Below are 22,868 nucleotides of genomic sequence, written 5' to 3' on the forward strand. Positions count from 1 at the left end.
CTCGCAGTTCCCTATACACTATGTGCTAGCTCTCATTCACCGCATCACTCTGAAGGGGGATTTGGTGACATATATATGGTAGTGATGTGTGTGAACACATCACTACCATATATATGTGAACACACTCAAGACCATCGGGGGCATTTTTTCCCTCACCAGGAGGTTTTTCCCCCCGTGCATTGTATATACGCCCATCATTCTAGAACTAACTTATCTTTCCATTGTGTAATAAGCAGTATACTCTCTATTATGTGCCTTGAGCTTCTTCATCTTATCCAATTTGTGTGTGTTTCTTTGCAACCCTAATTCCAACAATGCAAGCAAGCAACAGTTGGTCAAAATTTGCCCACATCCATGATATACATTGTTGTGTTGTGCACAAGAATCCATAGCTAGATTCACCATCTCATACACCACTAGAACTTCCCACACAACATATAACATGTGGAATAGTTCTCAAGCTCTCTTAAGAGAGCACATGTCATTGTCTTCATTACAACATGCACTCATTGATATCCCCTCAATATGAATTTTACATATACAAACATTCCATAAAAACTAGTATGATGTTTCAAAAGGTTGAGAACTTGAGATAATAGTATGTCAATAATGTGTGAGTTGAAAAATGTAGAAAGCTTATCATAGGATTCCTATGACATGGTACCCTACGGTGCTTGAGGAATGTAGTACTCTCCTATGAAGCAACATAGAACCGCACCTTCTTTCTATTTTGTGTTGCTCGCTTCACACATCCACAATCACAAGGGGCTCATTGCATCCAAAAGGCATGTGTTGATAGTAGACAACGTGTTCTCCATCACTGCTATTAGCTACTTGGGCAAGTAGTCCCTGACAGAGAGCTAGAGTAGTGGAAATAGATGGGAAAGATGGAGCCACAATGGTTGCAACACCAACTATGGAATTCTCCTATAAGGTGCTAGCTGAGAGACGCTTGAAGAAGTGCTTTCTATGTCACAAAGTGATTCCAGACATTTCTACAATGTTGTTAGCTATTCATATTGTACTTAGGCTGCCGAGTTGTAGAAGGGGAGAGATGTGAGAGTGCGTGTGTGCAAAAGCATGAGATGAGAGAGAGAGAGAGAGAGAGAGAGACAATTGACACAACAAACATTGGTATGGGGAAGAGGGGGCCATCAACCCCCTTGACTACCAGAACATGAGACCTGTACAATGTCAATCTCATATGGTATCAGAGCACAACTCTTCATGGTCTGGGTGCATCACCTTCCTGCATGAGGTTCTCCTCCCGAGGGCTGGATCAACCAACATTTTTGCAATATCTAGGTAGCGTTTTGTGTTCTTTGTCTCTCTCTCTCTCTCTCTCTCTCTCTCTCTCTCTCTCTCTCTCTCTCTCTCTCTCTCTCTCTCTCTCTCTCTCTCTCTCTCTCTCTCCTCTCCTCTCTCACGCTTGCACACACGCATGCACTCTCACGAGAGATACATGGAGGGGAGAGAAAAAGGAGAATCAAATCTCGAAATTTTGTTAGCAAGGACAATTGACTACTTTGAGGAAGCAAGATGTATGTTGGAGGAGGGTACCGTGGCAATCAACTTGTGATTGAAGAGAGCCCGCTCATATTTAACGGAGGTGAAGAAACTTGAGGCTGGCGATGGCAGGCGGAGAAGATGAGGTTAGAAATTTCAGTGTGTAGCACACCATGACCCAAAGCCACCATTGCCTACCACATAGAAGGCGACTACATATTGGTCACCCTTGGCAACTTTTGACCAACTGTGCAAGTCAAAGTTGTCAGCTTCCTAACCCTCACTCACCAGTGGAGCCTTCAATTCTTCCTAGCCCATTACCATGGCCTCCCTACCTACATGCAACCTCAACGACATTTGCAAGCCTTGCACCCATGCGCATATTATTCGCTAGCAGTTGGTACAACCATTAAAGGGCTACTTCCTCTATTATTCAAGACCTAGGATGTTGTTCTTTGTTCAAATCTCTAGGCAAGTAGAATGTGATGCTTGTGTGTGTGTGTGTGTGTGTGTGTGTGTGTGTGCGTATGTGTGTGTGTGTGTGTTTGAGAGAGAGAGAGAGAGAGAGAGAGAGAGAGTTGAAGTTGATGAAGTGGATGATGGGAATGGGATCATGCTAGCTAGGGTGGATGAAAGAGAAACATCGTGCACACAAGTGAGTGTGTGTAGGCAAGATTATCACTCTAAGCGAATTAAGTTCCAAGATGAATTAGCTTGGACTCATAAACACGACCTTGAGTTGTAGTTATTAAGCCATCACGAGCTCACCATAAACAAGAGAGAGATGTAATGCAAAATGGAATGACTTTGCTTGATTATAAAATGAGCTTTAAGTAGATCTACAACCTTGCACCATTGCATGTGGGATAATTCCTCCGCTTCTCTCCTTGACTCATACTTTAGTGACTATAGGACAAAGCTCACACCTTCCAATCCTCCCCTTGAGGTTTGGGCTAGGACAATACATTGGTTATCCACTAAGGATGACACATAGTATCCACACAGGATGTCAATACATATCCACTAAGGATGACAAATCCACAAAGGATGACAAAAAATTCCTCCCCTTGAAGAGAGGCTACAATCTTCATAGTATGTCGTTGCTGTAGACCAGGTTGTTCTTGCCTTGGTCTTCGTCTTCTTCTTCGTCCTCTACTATGTGAGATGATCCTCTGGCAGGCTTCTTACCTTTGTAGTGTGTACCATTCTCCCACAATCGTAGCACTTCTTTACACTTGATGATGAGGATGCAACAAAAGCTCCTCCTGATGAAGTAATATTTCTCCCTTGCTTCTTCTCCTTGGACATTTAAGAGTTGATTACATCTTGGAAATCTAGTGTTTGATCTTTCTTCTGAATGTTAAATGCTCATGAGGAATCTAGTTAGAGCAAATGAATAGTCATTAGAGAGCTCTTGGCCAAAACCTCTTCCACACATAAGAAATGCCTCAAAAAACAGGTTAATGGAGAGCTTAATTAAGGATGAAAACTATGCAGAAAACACACTAAATGCAAAGACTAATTGATGATGAAGATTATGCAAGAAACCAAAAAAGCTAAATGCAACTTTTCCTCACCTAATCACCAAAGGGTAGTGGAGCATGCTCTTGCCCAAGTGGTGATTAGGGATTGATATTATTAAGCTAACACAAATAAAGATTAGGGAATGCTAATCACACAAATGCATACTAATGAATTGTTAGCGGGTCGCCGCGATGAACGTATGTAGCATAGTGATCTGGCGCTAACATAATGTCAATACTCAGGGAAGTGACTCGGATGGGGCACAGAGACTCTTTGAGATCGTCAATCTCGAGAAGTGAACCTTAACAAGCAAACACACCAAATCAACAAGCAAACCAACATTGAATGATTAGAGAAATCTTCCATGTCCTCTCGCAGCTCTAGGTCATCACGCCATTTCAGCACTCGAACGAACTCAACATGCAACAAAACTTTAGGAGGAGGTCTAGGACGGGCACTATCCTACCAAGTCTAGTCGCAATCCAACAAGGTATCAAAATCACGATCCATCATGAAAAAGGTCTCAAATACTGCAATTGAACTATCCACAAATTTTTCCCTATGGTCTAGGAACACTCTCCTATGGTCAACATGACTAAAAACGATGATTTAAGCACTTAAATCTGAAGATTAGGCTCACCAACGTGTAGTTGCAAACCTCAACAAAACTGCCAATGCTTACACTTGAATGAAAGAGCAAAGAGAGAGGAACATAATGCAAGTTTCAAAACTGAAAATGGATTACTCAATCATTAGTTGCAATGATTACAAGTTGGAGCAGCTTCGTAGCTTGAGCATACGTACAACAGAGGTCTTTTTTCTCTATAGATAAGCCTCCTTTCACATTAAAGTTATTGACCTTTATACCTAGGATATTCTAAATGACCAATGATTGGCTCACATGGGCCTTTACAATATCTTGACATCATTACAACTCAGGGAATTGACCTGCTACTTTGGAATCAAGATTTACACAGAGTATAACTCACTAGCTTGACAAAATAATAAGAGTACAAATGTGGTATCCCCCTACGTGTCCAGCTAGGTGGGCGCCCGTTTGGTCTGTCTCGTAACATTCCCCCCTTCCTAGATCGTGTCGTCCCTTGGCACGACCTTATGCAGTCTTGTCATAGAGTGGTCTTCAGCTTTGTCTTCAAGGTTGGTCTTCAACTTGGGAAGTGCGTTGTCATTGATGATTCTCCCCCCTTCCTTGAGTTCTTCATATCTATTGTGTTCTTTTTGATGCGTGTATTGGACTTCAATTGTCGATGAAATTTTGCCTCTGCTGCTCATTCTTCTTATTGGTGCCACTTTTGGCTGTGAAGATTTCTCTTGATGTGTCTGTCTTTGTTGATGACTTGAAATACTTCACTAGCTTCAACACTTTTGATCTCCTTATGTTTGGTTGTTGAGTAATCTCGTGATGATGTCGTCATTGCTTGTCATTGTAGGCCATTCTTTAACTTGCCATTTTTTATGGAGCTTTTGTTGTCGCCCTTGAAGATAAAATATGCTCTTGATAAGCATATGGAGACTTGTAATTGTTGCTCTCTTTGGTGAATGACTTGGGTAGCCATTTCCTTATTGATGATATTGAAGGAATATATACAAGCGTGTGGTGATGGGTGTCTCTAGATTAGAGTCTGAAAACCTGGATGGCCAAAGGTAAAAAACCCGGTGGAAAAAAAGTGCTTTTGGTATACGCTCTTATTAGAGTCGAGCATTTGGAGTTGAAGTACCTGTTATGCAAGGTGAGTGCTTGGGATAACAAAGGAAGAGTGCCTAATGCAAGTGCCAATTATGGGACACTCTATATGCTTATGAGAAATTTTCAAACAAAAGCATACAGCGTGAAAGAGGGAGTTGATTGGTGCTTCAAGGAACAAATGTAGCATTTGTGACATTAAAGGAAGTTGTAATCGCTTCCACATTTCCAAGAAGGGTTTTTGATGTAGAAGCTTCTCCACTCATACCTCACTATGCTCAGTGCGTGAGTGTCTTTTGGACTTCCTCCTTCACTTCACCACTATACTACAACGACTTTGACTCTTATGTTCGCATATACCAGCATGAGCGACACAACGTAATTATGCTCAACTCTTTCAACTTGAGCAGTACCTAGAATAGCGATAAGATGCTTAGACCACAAAGAATATTACTTGAAGCTTTGGGACTAACGTCTCGCTCGTTTAGTGGCTTAGCTATCGGACTTTTATGCCATTTATGTTTATTGGCAACTTGGACTTACCTGCTCAAGGCCAAAAACCCAATTCCATAAGTTCTGGAAATTTAGGCCTCTTTCATTGTGTTGGCCTTCGGATGCCACCATTTTGTCAATAGGTTGGCAAATTTTGGCTCCTCTTGACTTCCTTGTTGAATGACTGATGTAGCCTTTGCTTTATCTCGTATGAGAAGCGATTGAATGTGTGTGTGTGGGTTCTTTGTGTTTGAGTTTCCACGAGCAATTTCAGAACCCATCTTGTTTTTGGTCCTTGTGTGACCATCTTTGGAATTTTCTCTTCTACTTTGGCTTGATGGACACTAGGCTTCAGTATCCAGAAGCCTTGATTTTGGAGTTGATGACGAGGTATCCATCTAGAGATTGTATTAGTCTTGGTTACAATTGCCTTCTATTGGATGTTGGTTGTCTTTGCTTGCTTTTGGATGTAAGATTGTGCTCCGTGATTTCTCTTGGCTGTCCCAGATTGAGCTACACTTTTTGGTAATCATATTTGAGTGTTACCTTCATAAAATCCTTGCGCTTCGAGTAGCTTGATTGTCTTAGATTTTTCGTTTTCGAAAGATCTGATGCTTGCAATGTGCACAAGGACACGCCATCCTATTGTCCATATTTTATCTACCAATGATGCAACAAATAATTAAAACACTCTATTTGTTATAACTACACACTACTAATACATGACAACCTCACATTCTCTAGCCAGGCCTGATCCCCGCACACCTCGGTCTAGAGGTGCATGGAGATTAGGACCACAGGGTAATAATCTCGTCTTTACTAGTCAATGACTATATATTAAAGTTCTTGCAGTTTGTGTGCGCGTTTGAAGTTCGATTGCGTTTTTTCAACTATTTGCTGCTAGCTCTAACAACCTCACATTCTCTAGCCAGTCCCGATCCTCACATACCTCGGTCTAGAGGTGCACGGAGATTAGGACCACAGGGTAATAATCTCGTTTTTATTGGTCATATTAAGGTTCTTGAAATCTGTGTGCACTTTTGAAGTTCGATTGCGTTTTTTCTACTATTAATTTGACGCTAGCTCTAACCTAACCTATAGTCTAACCTAACTTATACCATAAACCTAACCTATAACCTAGCCTAACCTAAGTCGTTTGCGTTTTTAGAAGTACACGAGTCATTTTCGAAGTCTGATTGCGTTTTTTCTACTATTAATTTGACGCTAGCTCTAACCTAACCTATAATCTAACCTAACTTAAAACCTAAACCTAACCTAACTTAATGTAACCTTACCTATAACCTAACCTAACCTAAGTCCGTTTGCGTTTTTAGAAGTACACGAGTCATCTTCGAAGTCCTGTTGCATTTTTTCTACTAATAATTTGTCGCTAACTCTAACCTAACCTATAATCTCACCTAACCTATAACTTAAACCTAACCTAACCTAACATAACATAAAAACAACACAATGGTGAGGCATTTAGCAAAATGGGAAGCCATACCTTGCTCACAATGCATATGCAATGTCAGCAAGCTCTATGGCTTGCCAATTTGGCAAACGGTTCACCATGGTGTTGTTTTTAGGATTGCGAAGCGATATTACGGCCTGAAAACCGCTCGCAGACATATAGACAACACAATGCCGAGCCGTTGGCAATATGGCAAGCCATAGAGCTTGCCCACAATACACATGCCTTGTGGGCAAGATTTAGGGCTTTCCGTATTGCCAAACGCATCGCCATTGTGTTGCTTTTAGGGACATGAGGCAATTTTAGCGCTTGAAAATCGCTCGCAAACATATAGACAACACAATGGCCAGCCATTGGCAATACGGTAAGCCATAGAGGTTGCCCACAATGCATATGCATTGTGGGCAAGCTCTATGGCTTTCCATTTTGCCAAACGGATCTCCATTCTGTTGTTTTTAGGGCCATGAGGCAATTTTAAAGCTTGAAAATTGCTCACAGACATATAGACAACGCAATGGCTAGCCTTTTGTGAAGGAGTACGAGTGGAAGTGCGAAGCGAGAGAGAGTGTGAGAAGAAGAGCACGACGATATGGTGAACTCACTCTACTGTAATGTGTAGAGCATAGTGAGTTCTTATTAGGTTTTAACAAAAGAATATGTGTACATACCTGGCGGCCCGCCCACTTACCTAGGCGACCACATTGGGCTTTATACCCCAACAACCTCCCACTTAAAGTCCAATGTGGTACTTTAAGTGTGAGAGAAGCTACTATACAAGCTAATATACAAGAGATGTAGAGAAGTGATGTACTACCCTACACCTAACTGCTTGCGAAAATGTGCAAAGCTCTCTGAGGGAAGTCCTTTTGTAAGTAGATCAGCAGGATTTTCTGTGGTGTGAACTTTGACAAGCTGAATTTGCTTATCCTCGAGCATTTCCCTGATGAAATGATACTTCACATCCACATGCTTTGTCTTTGAGTGATAAACTAGATTACGAGCCAATTGTATAGCACTCTGACTATCACAATATAACACAGGCATCTCTTCTTTGATTCCCAAATCTGTTACTAGTCGATTAAGCCAAATTGATTCTTTGCATGCCTCTGATGCTCCAACATATTCAGCCTCTATAGTAGACTGAGTAACACAATCTTGTAATCTAGAACGCCATGATACTGCTCCACCAGCCAATGTAAAGACATACCCTGACGTAGACCTTCGGTTGTCTAAGTCACCTGCATAATCTGAGTCTGTAAAACCCTTTACACTTAGCTCCTGACTCCCATAGCATATACGCATACTCTTTGTAGCTTTCAGGTATCTCAATATTCCTTTCACTGCCTCCCAATGTTTCTTTGCCTGGGTTTGACATGTATCGACTTACTACTCCCACTGCAAATGCAATGTCTGGGCGAGTAGCAATCATTGCATACATCAAACTACCCACTGCAAACGCATATGGAATCTTATCCATTTCAGCCTGTTCTTCCTCAAACACAGGACAATCTTGTTTGCTAAGTTTCACATATGGTGACAATGGAACACTCAATGCCTTTCCCTTCTCCATATTGAAACGTTGCAAAACCTTGTCAATATACTTTGTTTGAGATAACCAAATCAACTTCTTTGATCTGTCTCTCTCAATGCGCATACCAAGTATATGACTTGCCTCACCCATGTCTTTCATGTCAAACGATTTTTCCATCTTTGACTTCAAAGCTGAATTTCTTCCAAGTGCTTGCCAGCAATCAACATGTCATCCACATACAAAATAAGGATCAGCCAACTACCATCCTTAGCCTTCTTTGTATATAGACAGTGATCGAACTCACTATGTGTGTAGCCTTGAGAAAGCATAAACTTGTCAACAAACCCTTCTGGCTGCTGCATGTAAATTTCCACATCTAAATCACCATGCAAGAACGTTGTCTTGACATCCATTTGGTGCAACACCAACCCTAATATGGCAACCAATGCAAGAAAGCATCTCAATATAGTCATCTTGACCACCGGAGAGAAGACTTCATCAAAGTCAATGCCTTGTTCTTGCTTAAAGCCCTTGGCAACAAGCCTTGCTTTGTACTTTGGCTGACTATCATGAGTGGTGATCTTATACCTGTAAACCCATTTACAAGGTAGAGCCTTTTTGCCCTGTGGTAATTTAACTAGCTTCCATGTCTGGTTTTTATGCAGAGCTGTCATCTTTGACTGCATGGCCAATTGCCAATTCCCGGAGTCCTTCATTTGCACTGCTTCCTTGTAACATGAAGGCTCATTGCAATCAGTCAACATGACATAGTTCATAGATAGAACAAACCGATCAAGAGGTCGTGAGATACGTCCCAATTTACGCAAAATAGGTGGCTGAGGCTCAGCCACAACCTGTGGTTCCACTCTATCCTGTCCTTGCTTCTCTTGAGCCCTGACATTTTGTCTTGCACGTGCAGGTCCATCTTCTTGGAAGAAAACTCTTCTAATCTCCTCAACCCTCTCTGGTTTAGAATGATATTTGGCTTCATTAAAGTGAACATCATTGCTGCGGATAACCTTTCTGGATTCGGGATCCCAAAGTCTGTACCCCATCTCACCAGAATTACCATAGCCTAGAAAGATGCATTTCTACTCTTTGCCTTCCTAAATTCCTTTGGAACATGAGTATATGCCTCACAGCCAAAGACTCTGAGATGCTTGTATGAGGGCATTTTGCCTGACCATACCATCTCTGCCACTGAATCCTTCTACAAAACCTTGCTGGAGATCTATTTATAAGATAAACAGCTGTTGTTACAGCTTCAGCCCAAAACCCATTTGGCAGTTGTGCATTAGACAACATACTTCTGACCTTCTCTTGTATGGTCCTATTCATCCTCTCAGCAACACCATTTTGAGGAGGATTGTAAGGAGCAGTAAGTTCACGTTTTATACCTTTTGACTCACAAAAGTCCTGAAAGGCCTTTGAAACATACTCTCCACCATTGTCAGTGCGTAAGCATTTAAGCTTCTTGCCACTCTGATTCTCCACAAGTGTCACAAATGTTTTGAAAACAGTAAATGCTTCATCCTTGTGCTTGAGAAAGTAAACCCATACTTTCCTCGAGTAATCATCTATAAATGTCATAAAGTAAGAAGCTCCCCCTAGAGATAGGTTAGGCTGTAGACATGTAGTAGTGTTAGTGTGTATATGCGCTTCACCAGGGGCACTTTTCTCCCACTGGGTTTTTCCCCCTGGACATCTGGTGTGAAAGGACACCTTATCTCTTAGGGTTTCATATAAGCTTTGTAGCTCTGAGTTTGTATATACACAATTATTATTATTCCAATACAGAGAGAGAGACTACAGAGATCTCGTACACAAGCTCTGTGTCTTCTCCTTCTCCATCTTCTTCCTACTCTGAGTTGCTGTCTTCCTTCTGTTTCCTGTTTCATCATCTTCAACAATTGGTATCAGAGTGAAGTGATTTCCAGAGCCTCTACTTGCGTTTTCGCGTCCGCGCGCGCAATCGCAGTTTTCAGGCAGTTTTCGGAAAATTTGTTCGTGGGAGCATCCTCGACGTTCCGGGAGTATTCTGAGCAGGCGACCTGGGGTTTTACCCCCCTTTCGAAGCCGTTCGAGCCCTCAGAATTTCGTTCTGAGCAGCGTAGCAGAAGTTACTTTTCCGAGGCGTTTAGATCAAGAGGGTGTGCTTTTTGACAGATTTTCTTCAGGTAAACAGTTCTTTTGGGAAGCAACTTGTCTTAGCTTTGTGCTGAGATTTTGTGTAGAGTTTTGCTTGGATTGGAGAGGAGATTTGTGAATCTCTTGGAGGTTCTTTTGCTCTCTTGTGTGCATCTACAGTATGGCTCAATCTACGGAGAAAGAGATTTTTGGTGCGTTTACATCCGAAGACAAATTGGATGGTACCAACTATTCTCTTTGGTCTTTTATGGCCAAAAATGTTTTGGTTGGTAAAGGATTGTGGGATTATGTATCTGGAGATGAAGTTCGTCCAGGTAGCATTGCACCTGCCACGCCTGGTCGTGGTGCAGCTGGTGGTGCAGGACCCTCACAAGTCACTCCAGAGCAAAAGAGATGGGATACTAAAGATGCACAGGCTATGGCTGTGATTGCCTTAACCATAAAGAGGACAATCACACCACATATCAGATCTTGCAGAACTTCTGAGGATGCTTGGAACACTCTGCAAGCTATGTTTGGAGGAAGAAACGCTGCCAGAATAGAGTTTTTGAAGAAACAACTTGACAAAATACAGATGGACGAAGGTGACGATATTGTCGAGCATCTTACAAAAATCAGGGATCTTAAAGAGCAATTGCTTAGCATTGATGAAGTGATTCCAGAGAAGGACTTGGTTTCCAAAACACTCAATTCACTACCACCATCTTATTTGACTTTTCAGACTTCTTTGACTCTGTCTTTGCGAGCTAATCCTGACCCTCTTCATTTTGAAGAGTTAGTGGCTTTGCTATTGCAGGAGGATCAATCACGTAAGAACAAGTCTTTACAGGTGGATGGTATGGATCATGCTCTTGTTGTACAGAACAAAAACAGGGGTAAAGAGAGTGCTCATCACTCCAAGTCTAGTGCAGGACAATCTTCAGAGAAGTCTAAAGGTGATTCCGACAAGTCCAAGAAGAAAGGTAAATGTCACTACTGCAAGAAACCTGGTCACTACATTAGTGAGTGTAAAAAGCGAATTGCTAAAGAAAAGAAGAAAGAGTCAAGTTTGGTTGTTTCAGCTTCTGGTGATTCTTCTACAGCTAAAGAAGAGTCTGCAAACTTTGTGCAGGATTCTTATGCTTTTGTAGTATGTTCAAATTTTTCTGCTTACAGTGTTGACAAGACACAAATGATTTGGTACTTTGATAGTGGTGCATCCAGGCATATTACTTCAAGGAAGGATTTGTTTTGTTCATTGGATGCAGCTCCAGCAGGAAAGAAGGTGACATGTGCAAATAATGCTTCTTATCCAATCAAAGGCGTTGGTAAGATTTTGATTACCATTTCAGATGGTTCAGATTTATGCTTGCCAGATGTCTTATATGTTCCAGGGATCAAGAAGAATTTGTTGTCTGTATCCTCTCTTGCAAAAAATGGTCTTCGGGTCATTTTTGAGGATGACAGATGTGTTGTACGAGATCGAGAGAATGGTTATTCTCTTATCACTACAGGTACGCTGGAAAATGGACTATTTGTGCTAGATCGTTATGAAAAGCAGATTCAGGTATGTATTGCAGAAACAAAGACTCAGGCCATGCAGGATGCTGAGTTGTGGCATGCTAGATTTGGGCATGTTAGTTATGGCAGTTTGATGACTTTACAACGTCATAATATGGTGCATGATTTGTCTTTATTGGAGATGCCACCAAGACATGTATGTGAAGGTTGCGTTCTTGGAAAGATGCACAGATTTGCATTTTCGCAGGATGGTTCAGTTAGAGCGACACGAAAGTTGCAGCTTGTACACAGTGATGTATGTGGTCCTATGAGGACGCCATCTTTGGGAAATAGCCTTTATTTTGTGACCTTCATTGATGACTTTTCCAGGTTTTGTTGGGTGTATCCACTCAAAGCAAAGTCAGATGTGTTTGCAGTTTTTCAACATTATGTCGCCATGGTTGAAAATGAAACAGGTTGCAAAGTACAGACTCTTCGTACCGATCGAGGAGGTGAATACATGTCAGGTGCATTTAAGGATTTTTTGGGAAAGAAAGGCATTAAACACCAATGCACTATGCCATACACACCACAACAGAATGGTGTTGCAGAAAGGAAGAACAGGTCTTTAATGGAGACAGCTAGATGTATGCTCAAGGCTAAGAGTTTGCCTCATAAGCTATGGATGGAGGCAGTTGCTTGTGCAGCACATGTTTTGAACAGGTGTCCTACTCGTGCCTTGAAGACCATTACTGCATATGAAGCTTGGTATGACAAAAAACCTTCAGTCAGTTATCTTCGTGTTTTTGGTTGTCTTGCTTATGCTCACATCCCTCAGCAGTTACGTGGGAAGCTTGATGATAAGGCAATCAAATGTATATTTGTGGGGTACAGTAGTGGAAGTAAAGGTTATAGACTTTACAATCCTGCTACAAACAAGATTTTTGAAAGTCGTGATGTAATTTTTGCAGAAACTACTGCTCAACCTATGGTTGCTTTTGATGTACCTCATATGCAGACACATGATGTATTTGAAGGTTTGCTTCCTTCTTTTGTGGAAAATCAAGATTCACAACAGGTTGATAATCTTGATCAATCTTTTGATCAGCATGTGACACCTCATAATGTAGAGGAAATTGTGCGTGAAGAGCAAGAAGTTCTCAGGGAAGAAAGAACCTTGCCTAAATGGGTTCAGAAAACTTTGCAGGATAGCAAGTTGGATGCACCGTTGCCACGGAAAACACGTGCTGGTACTACTTTTGGCAGAGAGCAAGTAGATTTGGCTTGCTTTAGCACTCTTTGTGATGCAGATGAGCCTGATTCATTTGAACAAGCTTTAGAGTGTGTTCAGTGGAAAGATGCTATGCAGCAAGAAATTGATTCTATTCATAAGAATCATACATGGGATCTAGTGGACTTGCCTACAGGTAAAAAGCCTATTGGTACAAAGTGGGTTTTTAAGGTAAAAAGGAAACAAGATGGTACTGTTGACAGGTACAAAGCAAGGCTTGTGGCAAAAGGCTATGCGCAACAGAAAGGCATAGATTATGATGAAACCTTTGCTCCTACTTCTCGTGCGTCCACAGTTAGATCACTAGTTGCAATTGCTGCTCATCATGGTTGGAAAGTGCATCAGTTGGATATCAAAACTGCTTTTTTGAATGGTGATTTGCAGGAAGAAGTTTATGTAAGTCAACCAAGTGGTTTTGTTGTAAAAGGTCAAGAGCAAAAGGTATGTAGATTGCGTAAAGCTTTGTATGGTCTCAAACAGGCTCCAAGAGCATGGTATGAGAAGATACATACTTATTTGATTGGCCAGGGATTTCAGAATAGTCCAACAGAAAGTACTTTGTATGTCAAAAAGAGAGATGGAGTTCTCATTATGCTAACACTTTATGTGGATGATATGCTTCTTACAGGCAATACTGCAGATGAAATTGAAGCGTTTAAAGATGCTTTGAGAAAAACCTTTGAGATGTCTGATCTTGGTTTGCTACATTATTACTTGGGTATTCAGTTTGTGCAATCAGAGGATGGCATATACATGTTGCAGGCAAAATATTTGCATAAAATTTTGGACAAGTTTGGTATGCAAAATTGTAAGCCAATCTCTACACCCGTAGAAACTGGATCAAAGTTGAGCATGCATGATGCTGGAGAAACTTTTGATGTACATACTTATGCAGCAGCGGTTGGTTGCTTGATATATTTGGCAGGCAACACTCGTCCAGACATTCAATTTGGGGTTTCACAAGCAAGCAGATTTATGCACAGCCCAGGTATGCATCATTGGCAGGCTGTGAAGCGCATACTTCGTTACCTTTCAGGTACCCCTAATCTTGCCATGTTCTTTCCAAGGGGGGATATGTATGGAAAGCACAGTTCTATGCAGCTTCTTGGTTACAGCGATTCAGATTGGGCTGGTGATTTTGACACACGACATTCCACAAGTGGCAATTGTTTTTTCTTGGGAAATGCATGTATATCTTGGCTAAGCAAGAAGCAACCCACAGTGGCTACATCAACTTGTGAAGCTGAGTACAGGGCAGCTTTCACGGCAACAGTTGATTGTGTATGGATACGCAGGTTATTGGCAGATCTTTGTGAGTGTCAACAGGCACCCACTACCATTTTCACTGACAGTCAGAGTGCTATGGCAGTTGCAAGGAATCCAGTATTTCATGCAAGAACAAAGCACATAGAGGTTCACTACCACTATGTCAGGGAAAGGCTACATGCAGGGGAGATCACACTAACTTACTGTCCTACACAGGATAACATTGCAGATCTATTTACGAAGGCGTTATCACGAGAAAAGTTTGAAGCTTTCCGAAAAGCTTTGGGCTTACTCTCATACACATGATGATCTGCTACCTTGTACGGATTCACACTATCACTACAGGGGGGATTTGTAGACATGTAGTAGTGTTAGTGTGTATATGCGCTTCACCAGGGGCACTTTTCTCCCACTGGGTTTTTCCCCCTGGACATCTGGTGTGAAAGGACACCTTATCTCTTAGGGTTTCATATAAGCTTTGTAGCTCTGAGTTTGTATATACACAATTATTATTATTCCAATACAGAGAGAGAGACTACAGAGATCTCGTACACAAGCTCTGTGTCTTCTCCTTCTCCATCTTCTTCCTACTCTGAGTTGCTGTCTTCCTTCTGTTTCCTGTTTCATCATCTTCAACATAGGCATAGGTCCACACAAATCACTATGAACACGTGCCAACTGTGTATCTCTTCTACTGCTTCTATGCTTATGTGGCTGCTGTGTTTGCTTACCATACAGACAATGTTCACAGAATTCAAAATCATTAAACCAGAACGAGACAAGATTTCCATTCCCTTCTTGGACATATGTCCTAACCGGCTATGCCACAAAGAAACGTTCGGCTGCTCGGTTACATTGATTACATTTTTAGAGACATTTGATACATAAATCATGTAAAGTCCTCCAGACTTTACTCCATGTGCTACTGTCATAGAACCCTTGGATATCTTCCACATGTTCTGTCCAAAAGTGGTGATGTAGCCAGCATCATCAAGTAAGCATGTGCTGATCAAGCTCTTTGTAATTGTGGGAACATGTCTCACATTCTTCAGCGTGAAAGAAGAGCCATTCTGAAACTTCAATTGAACATCTCCAACACCTAAGATCTCACATGTCTGCCCATTTCCTAGCCGAACATGATCTTTAGTGGTCACATAAGAGGTAAACCACTCCTTGTTTGGAGACACATGAAGTGATGCCCCTGAGTCTATAATCGAGTCACTCAATGCATGTCCATCAGATGCTGTAAGAAGAGCTGAGTCCATTGTATTCTTCAAGAAGTAGATGTCTCCTGACACTAGACTGTCATCCTCTGCAACAGTGTTTGTCACATTTATTTCTTGAATCTTCAATGAGGACTTGTTCTTCTCACCATGGTCTTCAGCTTTCTCTTTGCCTTTTTCTACTTTCCATTCTCTACAGTCTCTTTTCATGTGACCCTTCTTGCCACAATGGTAGCATTCTATGTCACTCTTGCCTTTAGCACTGCGGGAATTGCTACGAGACTGATTCCTCTTTCCACCTTTGTCCTTTTCTTTGGTCCTTCCCCTGACAACTAAGGCTGTTCCTTTGCCTTTGTCCATTGTCTTTCTGTTGGTTTCTTCAGTAAGCAAACTGCCTTCTACACCTGCTATGGTCAAACCATCTGGAGGTGCAGAATTACTCAAAGTTGTGCGAAAAGTGTCCCAACTTTTCGGCAATGTGATCAACAGGAACATAGCTCTAATAGGTTCATCAAACTTGACACCTTGAGCTGACAACTGACTGTAGATGGTGTTGAATTCATTCAGATGATTGGACATAGGTGTCCCTTCTTTCATCTTCAAGTCAACAAGTTTCTTAAGCCAGTATACTTGTGAAGCTGCACTCTGCTTCTCATAAAGATCACTCAACTTTGTCCATGCTTCATAAGCCGACATCTCGTCTGCTACATTGAAGTAAACGCTTTCTACCAAAGTCAGCATAATGGTAGAAAGTGTCAATTCATCCATTTCTCTCCATTCATCTTCATCCATATCTTCTGGTTTTATCCCCTTGAGCTTTATATGTTTTATCTGCTTCTTTTGTACCAACACGTGCCAAATCTGCTTCTTCCACAAGGGGAAATTGGTTCCATCCAGCTTTTTGATATTGTAAAGAGCAGTGTCCTGTGATCCAGCCATAGCTACGCTTCACAGTAGTTTACTTTCCTGGGAAAAATTCGGCAGAGTTTCCCCTCTGAACCAATATCAACTTGTCAAATGAACCAAGAAAGCTTTAGATTCTGCAGAAATTTTGGCAGAGTCTCCTTTGTAAAATGGCTCTGGTGTACTAAAAAACAGACCAAAAACAGCTCAAAAAACCACTATCTCTCTAACACTGTAAGATGTGGGTAAACCTATCCTGCACCTGTACTGTCTCTCACTGTCGTGTCACTGTCCTGTAAGCATAGACTGCGACAATGCCTCAACGGCAATAAAGCAAAGATGCAATCCCAACTGTCTAACTCACAATCAATACATCCTAGCTGCCTATCTAAGGGTGCTCGAGGGATCGCTCCAAGACCTGTATCACCGAAAGGATCTCAACATTCGAGAATCCCCCAGCTCAATAAAACCTCACTCGACCCTCAGCAAAGGCTGCAGTAAATCTAACAGTACATAGACTTCCCACAAAGTCATACATCCACAAATTTTCCATTGTATGCTGTAACCGTTGCAGCAGTTGTTTGCTGCGTGACTCACAGCCAGCAAACCCTCAACAGACATACATCATCTCTGACAATACATCCCATGTGGAAGTACCTACAATGTCAAGATGAAATCTGGAATATCAAGCAGCAAACACAAGCTACTTGATGAACTAGTGGATGTCGCCTACAGTCTGTGTGTAGGTGCGCCCGTGTCGTATGTGACATGCCTCCAAGAACTGTGAGCCGTCCTTCGTTGTGTAGACAACCACAAATCAGCACTTTGGAAGTGCAGATATCCTCAGCACTTGCAGTCGTAGGCCGAAACCCCAAATTTGTAGTCGGATCTGCACCCGCCAAGACCACGTAGTCAAAAATGGCCTGCGCAGAGCTTTGTCGAAGCCGAACGGTGGCCGAGATGACCTCAGAATGAAATTCTGAGAACACCAAGCCCTAGGGGCTTTCCCATAGGATTTGGGGCCGTGTCTTCGCCTGTTGAATCTCACTCCAATCTGAGCAGGTGACTCTGGCTACCTGCAAATGCTGCCCCGAGCCTCGATCTGAGCTCTGATACCAGTTGAAGGAGTACGAGCGGAAGTGTGACGCGAGAGAGAGTGCGAGAAGAAGAGCACGACGATATGGTGAACTCGCTCTACTGTAATGTGTAGAGCATAGTGAGTTCTTATTAGGTTTTAACAAAAGAATATGTGTACATACCTAGCGGCCCGCCCACTTACCTGGGCGACCACATTGGGCTTTATATCCCAACATTTTGGCAATAGGGCAAACCATAAAGCTTGTACACAATGCATATGCATTGTGGGAAAATTGTATGGCTTGTCGTATTGCCAAACAACTTGCCATTGTGTTGTTTTTAGGACTGCTTAGCTATTTTAGGGCTTGAAAACCACTTGCGGACATAAAAACAACACAATGCCAAGTTGTTGGCAATACGGAAAGCCATATGCCTTGTGGGAAAGCTTTATGGCTTGCCGTATTGCCAAATGGATCACCATTGTGTTGTTTTTAGGAACACGAGGCAATTTTAGCGCTTAAAAATCGCTCGCAAACATATAGACAACACCATGGCGAGCCGTTTGGCAATATCCTAAGCCATAAAGCTTTCCCACAATGCATATGCATTGTAAGCAAGATCTATGAATTTTCGTATTGCCAAATGGCTTGCCATTGTGTTGTTTTTAGGGTCGCTTAGCTATTTTAGGATTTGAAAACCGCTTGCACACATATAGAAAACACAATGGCGAGCCATTTGCCAATACATCCAGCCATAGAGCTTGCCCACAACGCATATGCATTGTGGGCAAGCTCTATGGCTTGCTGTATTGCCAAACGGCTCGCCATGGTGTTATTTTCAGGGCCGCTTAGCTATTTTAGGACTTGAAAATCGCTCACGGATATATAAACAACACAATGGTGAGCTATTGGCAATACGGAAAGCCATAGAGCTTGCCCACAATGCATATGCGTTGTGGGTAAGCTTTATGGCTTGCCGTATTGACAAACGGATCGCCATTGTGTTGTTTTTAATATGCGATGTGGGTAAGCTCTATGGCTTGCCGTATTGTCGAACACAGTTTAACCTAACCTAACCCAACATATAGCTTAACCTAACCTAATGTAACCTAACCTAACGTAGCTTGACCTAACGTAGATTAACTTAACATAACCTAATGATAACCTAAATTAACTTAACGTAGCTTAACCTAACCTAACCTAATATAACCTAACCTAACATAGCTTAACTTAATCTAACCTAACGTATAAGATAACCTAACCTAACGTACAAGATACCCTAACCTAACCTAATCTAACTTAACTTTTAACCTAAACTTAACCTAAAACATAAACCCCATCAATTGCATAATTTCAAAAACGACATAATTCAAAACGAAATTTCTTCAAAACAAGATTTTTTCATAAACAAAAACAATTTTTTTTCATAATTTAAGATGAAATTTCACATCACAAACCGTAATTTCTTTTAAAGCATGAAATTTTCTTTTATTAATATACAAATTAATTTAAATAAATTTAATATGGATTTTAAAGGTTTGAGCAATCACATTCGTCCTATTTGAGCAATGACAGTTGTTGTAAAAGTCATGGAGCCTACAAAAACGCACACACAAACACAAAGTTAAACCCTAAACCCTAAATCTACAAGTAAACATGAAAACAATCTCACCTTAGTGTTATGGGCTAACCCACAAGCAAGATTAGCACTTCCGACAGCTTGTTTCGCCCCAGATCTATGAGAGATGAGGAAGAAGAGGAGCTTGAGAAAACGTGCAAGAAGAAGAGAAATGCACAGAGAAAGCCTGCGGTTTCGTTTTTTGCAGGTGTCGTCAGTACAAAAATCAGCTTAGGCGTCGGAATAGCCGTCGGAGCAAGCGTCGGAAAGAGCATGCGCGCTAACGTCGGAACAGGTGCCGGAACAAGCGTCGGACATTTGAAAGTCAAATTTTTAAAAAACTTTATCTCCCTCCATGCATACACACATATATACCGACGCCCGCCAGTGACGCCGGTAATGTGGCGCCAGAATTTAAGTGACCTCTTGTAGTGCTTATGTGTTTACTGCTGATCTGGAATGTTTTAGGTCAAGCTTTCACTATGGGTACATGGATCGCGATCATGTTTGGAGCCCAAATTGACTTCTCTTGGTACCATCAGATTCAACATGATTAGTAGGTCCTATGGTGTCAATTTTTTTGAAAATGGACCTCTGGATTGAAAGTTAGGTCAATTCTGACACTTTGTCAGAGTACTTGGCAGTTCTGGCCTTTTGGTATCAAAATTAACTTTTGAAAAGATCACTAGACTCCTTGTGATGTCCTCTAGCTATGGTGCAAGTTTGGTATCAGTATGTGACAAAGGAACATGGATCGCGGTCCATGTACATCTGTGTCAGATGGTGATGAAACTTGACTCACAGCTTGCCCTTGGTCTCTTGATCCCTACTATATGGTTTTTATGTGATTTGGATCACTTTAGGTAAAGCAAAAGTCAATTCACAGGTCCGTTTTATGGGTTTCACCTTGAACTTCTTTTGACTCTTTTCACCCACTTTTTGAACTTTTTTGATATAAATTCATTGGGGACTTTTGTTCACGATGGTCTCTGCTACAGGCTAGAGAAGTTTCTCTCCAAAAATTTCTCGGGGGTACATGGATCGTGATCCACGTTCCACCGATTTTGAATCTGAATTTTGATGTCCTGATAGCTTAAGATCTTTGTAGCTTGCTCCACAAAGAATTTCTGGATTTGGAGCGGTTTTGCCCAACCAAAACTAACTTCTACAGCCCGTTGTGATAGTTTTGACAATGCTCTTTTGACCACTTTTTACAACTTTTTTTGCATATAGTTCTTTTGGGAAAGTTGTTCCAAATGATACCAGCTACCTACTGTTCAAATCTCAGCCAAACTTCTTTTATGAGGTACATGGATCGCGATCCATGTTCCATCACATCCGAACTCCAAATTTGGCCTGATGACTACTTGCAGTGTCAGCAGTCTACTCCACCACTTCTTTTTGAATTTGGACAACTTTTTCCAAGTCAAAAGTGAGTTTTTATGTTTGCCTTGCGGTTTTTGGCTATCTCGCAGAATTTTTGGTGTTTTGACCAAGTTTTTTAAAGTTTTTGCTATGGTCCCTTTTGGCAAAGTTGTTCCACTAGTTATAAGGTATGTACTTGTCAAATATTATCCCCAAATGTCATAAGGTAAATGGATCGCGATCCATGTTTGGCAGCATTTTTTCATGAATATTGTTATGCAGGTTCTCTATTCCCTATAGAAGCCAGATCTCACCCCTTTTTGAATTTGGATCCCAAAAAGTTTTAAAAACCCCAAATTTTGTGTCTACATTGCTTATTTTGCTGTTTATTTCCTAACAGCCAATTTTGATGTGATTTTTGAGTTTTTCTTTCAAGCAAACTTGACGAGAGCAATGTCCCATTGATGCTCACTGTGACTGGTCACTTTTCTGCAAAATTGGTCTCTGGGGTACATGGATCGCAATCCATGTTCCTCCACAGAATCTGGTCAAACTTTTTAGATTGCTTCTAGAAAGTCTGCTGATGCCCTTGATCCACAAATTTTTGAATTATGAATCTAGCTAGCACAACCTGGAGCTCTGATTCCACTTGATGGGAATGGGATCGTGTTAGCCAGGGTTGATGAAAGAGAAACATCGTGCACACAAGTGAGTGTGTGTAAGCTAGATTATCACTCAAGCGAATTAGGCTCCAAGATGAATTAAATTGGACTCATAAACACGATCTTGAGTAGTTACTAAGCCATCACAAGCTCACCATAAACAAGAGAGAGAGATGTAATGCAAAATCGAATGGATTTGCTTATTCATAAAATGAGCTTTAAGTAGCTCTACAACCTTGCACCACTACATGTGGGATAATTCCTCCTCTTCTCTCATTGACTCATATTTTAGTGACTCTAGGAAAAAGCTCACACCTAACAGTGTGTGTTCCCTTTGCCCTACTTGTGATGCATACTCAACTTCTGCTCTATCCCTTGGGCTTTGCGTGTACTTGGCCCCTATTCCCAGCCCAACTATGCCATGCCCTTGAGTTCTTCACTGCTTGTTACAAAGCCACCCTTGGCACTACAAGTCTATTCCAGTGGTGTAACCTAGAAACAACCTCTTTGACCGCTTACTACCCACGACACTCTGCCTCTTGTTCTCTAGCACTAAGCAAGTGGCTCTAAATATGCCCCCCCCCCCCCGCCATCTTTGATTCTATTTCTCTACCCCTCGTTCTGGTTCCAACTGCGTGGTCGTCAACCCATCTCTGTCCGCCTCCCATCTTGAACGCATATATAGAGAGACAAAGTTGGTTGCTTTGTTGAGTCTCACCAAGTATAGCACCCTTGTTGTGTCACAACAGAGCACACTCCAACAGATAAACATGACCATGAATGATGTCGAATAGACAAGCAAATAGGCACGAGAGACGAATCAAGAAGTCACAAAGTAAAATGCTGAACACTGCTTATAACTTATAAGGTAAGGAAAGTTCTTAAATCTTGAAACAATGATGATAAGTTAAGCTCTATATCTCTTGCCCTTTGAGCAAGCCAAAAACTAGCTCGTCTGCTGTGATGAATATGACTCATGAGTCTCCTCTCCATCATTAGTGGCCATGTGAATATATTTGCTTGTCTTTGTAATGAGTATCTTCTGTCTCCACAAACCAATCAAAAAGTTGTGCATTTTTTCAAAATAACCTCCCATTTTTCATAAGCAAAAACGGGGCATACTAAGGCCTTACCCCTTACGCATGTAAAATTTTGTCTTAAAAACGGGAAGAATCTTTGGTGACTAATTAGAGGAAGGGGAAAATTACCAAAATGCCCCTCTAATTTGCAAAAATCCCCAAAAGACCCCTCAAATTTAAAAAAACTCCCAAAGTACCCCTAATATTTTGTCATAAATTCCCAGAATGCCCTTCAATTTTTTTGAAATTCCCAAAATACCCGTTGTTGTGAGATTAAATTTCTTCAAAGATAGAAAAAAATGTAGGTTTTCATAAGAAGACTGATTGTCTATCAATACAAGATGATAAAACTAGAATTTTTGAGTTGGTTACGTAGGCTTTGGAGATGAATTGCTTCATTAATTTTTGATATAATTTCCTTTTTCGCAACGTAATCTGTGACAAATTACATGCTAAGCATTAAAAAAACGGATCTCAATTGTAAAAAAGGAATAAAGATTAGAAAATCTTGAACAATCCAAGCAAAATA

Source organism: Adiantum capillus-veneris, chromosome 3 (assembly GCF_014529385.1).
Source record: "Adiantum capillus-veneris isolate H3 chromosome 3, ASM1452938v2, whole genome shotgun sequence".
Taxonomy (NCBI): Eukaryota; Viridiplantae; Streptophyta; class Polypodiopsida; order Polypodiales; family Pteridaceae; genus Adiantum; species Adiantum capillus-veneris.